Genomic DNA, 10,317 nt, shown 5'->3' with positions numbered 1-10,317 from the left:
TCTGTATCTCTGTAATGTGTCTCTATCTCTGTAATGTGTCTGTATCTCTGTAATGTGTCTGTATCTCTGTAATGTGTCTGTATCTCTGTAATGTGTCTGTATCTCTGTAATGTGTCTCTATCTCTGTAATGTGTCTGTATCTCTGTAATGTGTCTGTATCTCTGTAATGTGTCTCTATCTCTGTAATGTGTCTGTATCTCTGTAATGTGTCTGTATCTCTGTAATGTGTCTGTATCTCTGTAATGTGTCTGTATCTCTGTAATGTGTCTCTATCTCTGTAATTGTTTATGTATTTATGTAAAAAAAAATAGAGACCATAATGGAAATAAGTCCCCGACTTTATTGCTCAATCTTTGTGTATATATGTATTTTTTAAAACAAATAAAATCCATCAATCCAAACTGTGCAGTGGCCAAATGATTAATGAAAAGAGACATCTGTTACAAAGCACCAAAAAGTTGAATGACACTAGGAGATTGTCAAGCCAAGCCTTCGATACTGGATAAACCTACAAGGTAGGGAGGAATGTATTTCCTGTTTGTCCAGATTGACACAGTCTATTTATTGTGGTGTTGAAAACACAAACCATGATATTGAAGTGCCCGAAGTCATTGGTTGTGAAAACCTTGTTGGTGGAATTTGTTTTGCATATATTTTAAATAAATATGGCATCAAAATGTTGAAATCAGATTTCCCCCTAGCTGATCATTGTCTGCAGCCGGCTCTGATCGTAATGTAATGAAACAGGCAGGGCAAGTGAGCTCGTCTAGGGTGGTCGTTGAACACTCAACCTTCTGGACCGTAGCCCTGCGTGGCATCAACTGTGCCACAAAAGCATGCTGAAGGGGGTCGATATCCACGTTTAAAAACACAGGGTCGCTATAGTTATTGTTATCTGTGGTCGTAAACATTATTTTGAGTTAATTCTATGAAGGGTGTTCAATTTATTTTACACTACAAGGGGAGGGTGGGGAAATGTTTTTTTATGCCTCCTTGAGTTTGTAATTGTATTTATTGTGGAACCCCATTAGCTGCTGCCAAGGACCATCCCACCCCCTCCTCCCAGTAAATTTCGATCTGTCCCTAATGATATACAGTTTATGATTCATAAATGAACATTTAGAAATTGGAAAACAAAATATATTTATTACAAACCACACTGTAATTACTGGAAAAACAAATGACAAACAAACATTGGTTTTGTGAGTTAATGGAAAGACTGTTTTGGCTGAATTTACTCAAATATACATTAAATTGCAAGTTCATGTTTATAGGAGAGTGTAAAAAACATGTCTTCACATAGACGGGGTCCTAGAGAGGTTATGGAGGCAAGAAGCACAGGGTCCTAGAGAGGTTATGGAGGCAATAAGCACAGGGTCCTAGAGAGGTTATGGAGGCAATAAGCACAGGGTACTAGAGAGGTTATGGAGGCAATAAGCACATAGACGGGGTACTAGAGAGGTTATGGAGGCAATAAGCACAATGGACATTGCAGTTACATGCAGGGACGAACTGGGACCAGAAATCAGCCCGGGCATTTCTAACACACCGGCCCATGTTTTTCCTTAAGGCCACCTTTACTAGCCAAATAATGATTCATTTGCTCAAAAAAAAAGCCAATTTAGACAGGCCCACTGGGATAAAGATGGACCAGCCCATCTGGCATTTTCCAGACTTGCCATATGGCCAGTCCGTCCTTGATCACATGGTAGAATCAACACCCATGCAGGACACATCCTCCTCGGGCCACTGGTCTTCCGTTAAATCTGTTTCTCTGAGGAGCCCTGTATGGTAAACACAGACAAAGAGTTATGATATGATATTTGTCACTGACTATTACCAACGTGTTATCGTGAGAATGACTGTTGAGAGATCTCCACTTAAAAACTAAAGAGAGTCATTCCAAAGGGTAGGTTTAACTTTCCCACTCATATGTGATCAATGATACTATTTAGGCCTGTGTAACATTCGCAAAGTCGTCAACAGCTATTGTTTCAATTCAACAAAGAAATTACATTACAACAGGCCTGGGCTTCAAGCTCGGGTGGATTTCAAATGTAATGATATTTAGTGATATTGTGCCACCATCTGTGCCACTGCGTTAGTCTGGCTTTAATTCCAGTTTGTCTACAAATGAATAATTGATACGTTGGATTCACGTCTCCATCTCAACCAAACATCTAAGTTAAAGAACATAACTAAACAAAATGTAGTGCTTTAAAGTTTTAATTGATTTAGTATTATTATTTAGCTTAGATGTTTGGTTGAGATGGAGACGTGAATCCAACGTATCAATTATTCATTTGTAGACAAACTGGAATTAAAGCCAGATTAAGCCAGTGGCACAGATGGTGCTATCAGAGCAGAAGATACGTCTCCTTTAAAATGTTGATATTTGATTGCGTTGTCAACCAAACACATTTCAATATTACTTTTGTAATACAGGCTCTTACAAATAATCTTTCAATCTCGAACGGCATTGATCACTTGTACCATGTACTTTCATGTAATCTCAACTGCAATCCAGGTCATTTGGTTCTGCTGTTAGATGAAGCACAGTGATAACACATTAATCTGTTCTATAAATTATTAAATATCTGACATTGTATTCCCATTTGGAACTTTGTTGTGCTTTTAAAAATGGTTGAAAGAGCAGTGATAGACATTTGGGCTAAAACCAAAAATCAGACATTGTTTTTTCCATTGGAACTTGGTCGTGCTTTTATTTGGATTGAAGGCATGGGGATAACACATTGGAAATTCAACTAACTTTTGGCTGTCTTTTTGAGCGGGTGAATATAAATGTGCAATCTCATTGATCAACGTCTCAACCAAATATTTCCCGGTCATCCACGTTGAAATGACGTGGTGTGCCCAGTGGGATCTGTTTGTGCAGTCACTGTCACCCTGACCATAGGAGTTGGCAAGACGGTACAAACTGATCTGGGACTCATCTAAGCACAAGGCATAGATTGAAGAAGAGAGAGAGAGGGGTGTGCGGATGTCCCTTTTATCATAGTTGCAGTGAACTCACCTTAAACTTCCAAATCAGAACCATGACGACCAGTCCATAGAAGGTACTCTTAGCGATGAAGACGCTGTAGGCCAGTTTGGCAGTCAGAGTGCTCTTCACATAGTACTCTGCAAGGAAAAGGATACATTCAAATGACCTTGATTAAGAAGGTATCAGGTGATATTGTTAGCAGGTCATCCATTAAGAAACGTGCAGTACAACCAATGATCTAGGCCAGTGTTTCTTAGTCCTGGTCCTGGGGACCCAAAGGGAAGCAGGGTTTCTTAGTCCTGGTCCTGGGGACCCAAAGGGAAGCAGATTGTTGTTTTTGCCCTAGCACTAACACAACGGATTCCACTAATCAGGCTTGATGATGAGGTAATTAGCGGAATCAGGTGGGTAATTCCCCAGGACCAGGAACACACTGATGTACACACTAGGTCTAACCCTAACCCAGGACCAGGAACACACTGATGTACACACTAGGTCTAACCCTAACCCAGGACCAGGAACACACTGAGGTAATTAGCGGAACTGTAGGTCTAACCCTAACCCAGGACCAGGAACACACTGATGTACACACTAGGTCTAACCCTAACCCAGGACCAGGAACACACTGATGTACACACTAGGTCTAACCCTAACCCAGGACCAGGAACACACTGATGGACACACTAGGTCTAACCCTAACCCAGGACCAGGAACACACTGATGTACACACTAGGTCTAACCCTAACCCAGGACCAGGAACACACTGATGTACACACTAGGTCTAACCCTAACCCAGGACCAGGAACACACTGATGTACACACTAGGTCTAACCCTAACCCAGGACCAGGAACACACTGATGTACACACTAGGTCTAACCCTAACCCAGGACCAGGAACACAGTACAGTATGTCATGTATTTAGGCATGAAGGATAAAATAATAATAATAATAATAATAATAATATGCCATTTAGCAGATGCTTTTATCCAAAGCGACTTACAGTCATGCGTGCATACATTCTTTGTGTATGGGTGGTCCCGGGGATCGAACCCACTACCCTAGCGTTAAACAAGCACCATGCTCTACCAGCTGAGCTACAGAGGACCAGAGCATAAGAACTTTAGTATAAAATGGGCACATTTACCTCTAGTCATCCCTTCACCACTTTGACCTGAAAGAAACAAAGAAGGAGAGTTTCAGATGAGATGATACACCGCAGTACCACTTAGACATGGGGGAAACGCATTAGAGCCTAAAAACGAGTGTACTAGTTCAGTCAGATCTCTTTCTTCTCATAAACAAAGACAGTGTTCATGTTTTATTACCTTGGAGATCTCCACTAATGGTGTCTTTCCCAGGTTTATAGCCCTTCTCATTGTAAAAGATGACATTGCAGGTGAATCTGTTGGCAGGGTTGTGCCATTCGTTGGCTGGGACTCTCAATCTGCTGGTGATACTGTATAATTTATTGTCATTCTGCAAGGCCTTGTTGTCGGTCCCGGCGCCTTCAGTTCTGTTGTGATCGTTGACTTGCCAGAAGACAGTGACATGGTCGGGGTAGAAGCCGGTGGCCACACACACCAGAGTCTTCTTCTTCTTCTTGTTTCTAGCCTCACACTCCTCAGTGGAGGGTGGAAGGACTTTCACTGTGCCATTCACTGTGCCATTGATAGCTGGGTCTGCAGGGAGGAAACAGTTGAATATTTTAACACTCAATCAATGGCTCTGTTTGTTGTCAGAATCATACTTGAACCTGTGTGCTTTAAAATACAGTTAATCAGAAAATTCATCAATGAGACAGTTAATCAGAAAATGTATGATGAGAGAGTTAATCAGAAAATGTTTGATGAGACAGTTAATCACTAAATGTATGATGAGACAGTTAATCACTAAATGTATGATGAGACAGTTAATCACTAAATGTATGATGAGACAGTTAAACACATAGAAACAGAATGTGAAGGACAGCAGCTTGGAAGGAACCACTTTGTTACTGAACTGTACCACCCCTATATAATGGGTACTGTACTTGACAATGTATTATTATTACAGCATTATTATTACAGCATTATTACAGTATTATTACAGTATTATTATTATTATTACAGCATTATTGTTACAGTATTATTATTACAGTATTATTATTACAGCATTATTATTACAGCATTATTAATACAGCATTATTACAGTATTATTACAGCATTGTTACAGCATTATTATTACAGTGTTATTACATTTGTACATTTTAGTCATTTAGCAGACGCTCTTATCCAGAGCGACTTACAGTTAGTGAGTGCATACATTTTTCATACTGATGCGCGACAAATGCCAATATCGTTCAAATGACTTCAATGAGACTTGTGCCACAAATGCCGAAACGCTACCATGTGCCAACAGTGCAAGGGAAACCAAACCAAAGCATGTTGTTGTCATACCTTGTCCATAGACTGGCCTACAGGCCAAGGAAACCAATGTCATTGTAATTTGGGTGAACTAACTGGCCAAGAAATACACCCTAACCCATGCTAATGGAAAGCACACCCTAACCCATGCTAATGTAAAGCTTATGGGAGGGTCAGAATCCCAGTCGGAATCAGAACAAATGAATTTACAGCCAGAATTCAGACTCCTAAAAGATGTTGAGCAGATCGTGGTCCTGGGGAAGAATAGCACACACACACACACACACACACACACACACACACACACACACACACACACACACACACACACACACACACACACACACACACACACACACACACACACACACACACACACACAGAGATCCGCTCAACTATACTATTACAGCATTGTTACAGTATTATTATAACAGTATTATTATTATTATTACAGCATTATTGTTACAGTATTAATACAGCATTATTACAGTTATTATTACAATATTATTCTCACAGTATTATTCTCACAGTATTATTACAGTATTCTCACATAATTATTCTTAGAGTATTATTCTTATAGTATTTTTTACAGTATTCTTACAGTAATATTTTTACTACAGTATTCTTACAGTATTATTCTTAGATTATTATAACAGTATTATAACAGTAGTATTACAGTATTTTTCGTACATTATTATAACAGTATTCTTACAGTATTCTTACAGTATTCTTACAGTATTCTTACGGTATTCTTACAGTATTGTAACAGCATTATTACAGTAGTATTCGTACAGTAGTATAACAGTATTCATATAGTGTTCTTACGGTATTTTTACAGTATTATTACATTATTATGACAGTATTCTTACAGTATTCTTACAGTAGTTGTACAATATTATTACAGTATTATTCGTACAGTAGTATAACAGTATTCGTATAGTATTCTTACTGTATTTTTACAGTATTTTTACATTATTATTACAGTATTCTTACAGTATTCTTACAGCATTCGTACAGTATTATAACAGTATTACTACAGTATTACTACAGTATTACTACAGTATTCTTACAGTATTCTTACAGTATTACTACAGTATTACAGTATTCTTACCCAGAACTGTTAGCTTCGTTCCCTCTCCAAAGTAGGCAGCATAACCACCAGAGCACACCACATACTCACAGACAGAAAACCCAGAGGATCCCAGCTACCCAGTGCTGTATTTGCAGTAGTTTGGCTTGTAGCAAAGGAAGTAATACTGCATTTCTAATTATGTCTATGTCGACAAAGCATAGGCCCAATTCACGTTATCATTAGCTCTTTGTACAGCTTAAATGTTTTCCCCCTGAATATTTTCATGCTCAACTATGCCTGGAACGCAATACAATACACCCCTTTATTTTAAAAATCATTTCATGATGATGTATTTACAATATTTTTTTGAAAGTTGAAAAGCTGAATCGCTTACCTAGAACAGTGAGTCTGGTACCTGGACCAAACTCTGCCTTATCCGTGTACCACAGAGAGAAACCATACTCGACATTACAGACACTGGATAATACCTGCCGCAGGTCTATCACTTTGCCTGTTCTGACTTATTATGCAGTTCCATTCAAACTGATACAACAGCACAATATAGATTCATACAAACCAACGCCTGAGTAATTGGAACATTATTTTATAACCCCCAAAATAGATTTTCTCTCCCTCTGGTTCACACACAGAAATTTAAAATAAAGACAACGTCTCTTTCAGTAACAGAGAAACCCATGAGGGCATAGATAACAGATGACAGAATCAGTTTTCTCACCCAGAACTGTGAGTTTGGTGCCGTTGCCGAAGTATGCCGGGTAGTTGTTCACACTGATACACAGCTACAGAGAAAACCCCTCCTCACTACTCCAGCAGAGTTGATCCGTAGCCTTTACACCCTAACCTGCTGTCTTCGGTTGTTGGATTTATTCTATGAAATGTTATGACATGATTATGTAGAGATGAAATGATCATTGTTTTGACCTAAATACCCCAAGACGGTGTCTAGTTCCACTGCCAAGGACCCTCTCCTCCTCTAGCTACTTCCAGAGCTGATAACAAGTATTATTCTGACGGTAGACTGCGTCTGGGCACGGAGCCAGACAGTTTGATACCATGATGACGGGGAACATAACTAATGCTTTACAGTGATCCATTCAAGTATACTCTCTTACTTTAAGACTATTTAGATTTGTAGTCAAATGAGATATTTTCTATATTGCCAAATGTTACTTTTTTGGTCTTAGTTATTCCCTCATGTACATTTGTCAGAGAGAGAGAGAGTCCACAGCAGCTTATACTTCATTTTCTTACCTAAAACGGTGAGTTTGGTGCCGTCTCCGAAGTATGCCTCCGAGTATGAGCACAGAGACACAAAGCTGTCTCATAAAGGCTCTACTTTACTCTCTCTGACTTTGGATTGACTCCACCTTTGCTACTCTGTTAAAGTTATTCAAATACTCTTCACAGTAACTCTCAGAGACGTTCAGCTGGACGGTAAATCTGACATAGTTTATAACCAGATACATTATTGTGACTATTTTACTAATGAAATTCAAGTGCTCTCCACCTCTACCGATCCTTGGGTCACATTCCAATCCATGAATATCATCAACCACACACTGTAACCTACATAGTCTAGCCATACGATGTGAAGGTGCACAAATCACATGTAGTATTTATCACATCAGGTGCGAACATTGTATTATGTTGGTGTAATTTCTCACCTAGAACAGTTAACCTGGTTCCTCCGCCGAAGTAAGCCTGGCCGCCACCACCAGCACAGTGGATTTACTCAACCTTTATGTGACCACGTAAAGGAGGACATTCAAAGGCACTACACAGTCGTTCTGTCACAGTACATTTCTCTAAAAAGCTTACAACCACATACATTATAACCATGTAGCTTACATGGTTAATAACCAACATAGATCACTGCACTTTTTTAGTGTAATTTCTCACCTAGAACAGTTAACCTGGTTCCTCCGCTGAAGTGAGCCTGGCCGGCACCATTAGCACAGCACAGAACACTGCTCTGATATGGCTATAGTCTAGCAAAACCATTAGCACAGCACAGAACACTGCTCTGATATAGCTATAGTCTAGCAAAACCATTAGCACAGCACAGAACACTGCTCTGATATAGCTATAGTCTAGCAAAACCTTTCCTCTTCTACTTTGAATCCCAATCATACACGGCCTCTGATAACTCTATTGTTCAAGACGTCATACCATTCAACACCATGTTTTAACCCGTTTATATAAGACCGACACGGATGACTCAAACATACTGTAATACTATGATATCCCATCTCTTCTCACAAGTATGTTGTCTCGCTCACATTGACCGTCCATACGCCAAACATAGTATATGGATTACTTACCGACAACTGTTAATTTGGTGCCTGGTCCAAAATATGCCTCGTAGTTGGCACAGTGCACAGGCTTAACATCAAAAAGCATTGAGTGGAGTAAACACTAGTATGCACCTAATCCAATGTACTGTATCCACAATCAACTAACTCCTCACATCGCCGTACCACTAGACCACAAATAGAGACCCATTAGTTATATCAAGGTCAATATTATCTTACCCAGAACAGTCAGTTTGGTTCCAGCTCCGAAGAACGCAGGATCATAGTTGTCACAGTGAAGACATACTGAGCAGTAATTATCCCGACCACTAGCTACTGAACTTGTCTATGCGTTTTGGCATCTAAAATACTTTAGCAATACTCGTTTTTTTAGTACTAGTCAATTGTTCAAATGAACCGTTAGAGCCATAAACATAACATCGTCAAGTACAGTAAGTAAATAGAGTAGAAAGTATTTACCTAAAACAGTGAGTTTGGTTCCATTGCCAAAGTAGGCTGGTTGAGTTGAAGTCACAGTGTTTTCACATCAACCATTTAGTTCAGCTGTATCATGGATACTCCATTATACTATTATTGGCAATGAAACATCTTCAGGGTTTCCAGATCTATATCAATGTAATTCATCTGAAGTGAACTTACCTAAAACAGTGAGTTTGGTTCCATTCCCAAAGTAGGCCTCACTTCCAGAGTCACATCGTTTGCCTCCTCTTCCAAAACTACCTCAGATCTCTTTGTCGTTCACCCTCAAGGGAATATGAACAGAGATACTCAGAGATACTCTAAAAACAGTTCAGTAATGCATTTGAGGAGATTTTATGGTCAAACAGGAATCAAAAACAAACTCTCTTATCTAACTAAATCTGACTTCATAAGTTTGTTGTCTTGTCCAGGAAAATTCTCCCAATAAAGTATATTTTATAATCCTGAAGATTGGTTGAAATCCTGTTTTATCCTTCAGTATTATCGAGTTGTTCAGAAGCATCTCTCCAGACTCCTCAACAGTCTGTAATAGTGTATGAATGGGCCCCAGCCATCTCCTGTATTGAAGTGAACGGTAGGAGGTTTTTGTACGGCGTCTCTATGTAAATATATCATCGTGGCTCCCTGTCCCCACAGTGTTAAAGCGTCACACAAAAACACTCATTCTGTTCTTTATTTCCCCTCCCCTGTTCTCTCTCTGTATCTCTCTCACCATCTCTGTCTCTCTCAGTATCTGTCTGTAGCAGCAGGTGCGTTGGCATGGGGGGTTACTGGAGTTGGATCCTGTTCCAACCCTATAAATAGAACATCAAATTCATGATATTAATAAGAAACGTTTACATTTGGATATTGACTTTTTTAAATTGATTGATGTAATGAAAAACATCAATAAAAAAGACAACGTAAAAAGACAATATCCAAATGTAGTGTTTAGAATTAATATCATGACATTTCACTGTTGTTACCGGAGTTGGATCCTCTTCCAAACTGACAGCTTCTATTTCTGTCAGCAGTACTAAGAAAAG

General features: G+C 39.3%; 1 gene segment (V, D, J or C); it reads right to left on the bottom strand.

Moving 5' to 3' along the window:
• Positions 1-327: 327 nt before the first annotated feature.
• The window catches only part of LOC311103028 (T-cell receptor beta-1 chain C region-like), a 24,235-nt gene continuing 14,245 nt past the window's right edge, over positions 328-10,317 (bottom strand). Inside the window, exons 3-7 of the C gene segment in view lie at positions 7,752-7,816; positions 4,331-4,684; positions 4,150-4,176; positions 3,035-3,141; positions 328-1,784 (exon numbers count right to left, since the gene is read on the bottom strand).

The sequence above is a fragment of the Coregonus lavaretus genome (assembly GCF_964263955.1).
Source record: "Coregonus lavaretus genome assembly, chromosome: 27".
Classification (NCBI taxonomy): domain Eukaryota; kingdom Metazoa; phylum Chordata; class Actinopteri; order Salmoniformes; family Salmonidae; genus Coregonus; species Coregonus lavaretus.
The sequence above is the reverse complement of the archived record's forward strand: the minus strand, read 5'-3'. Positions and strand labels throughout refer to the sequence as shown.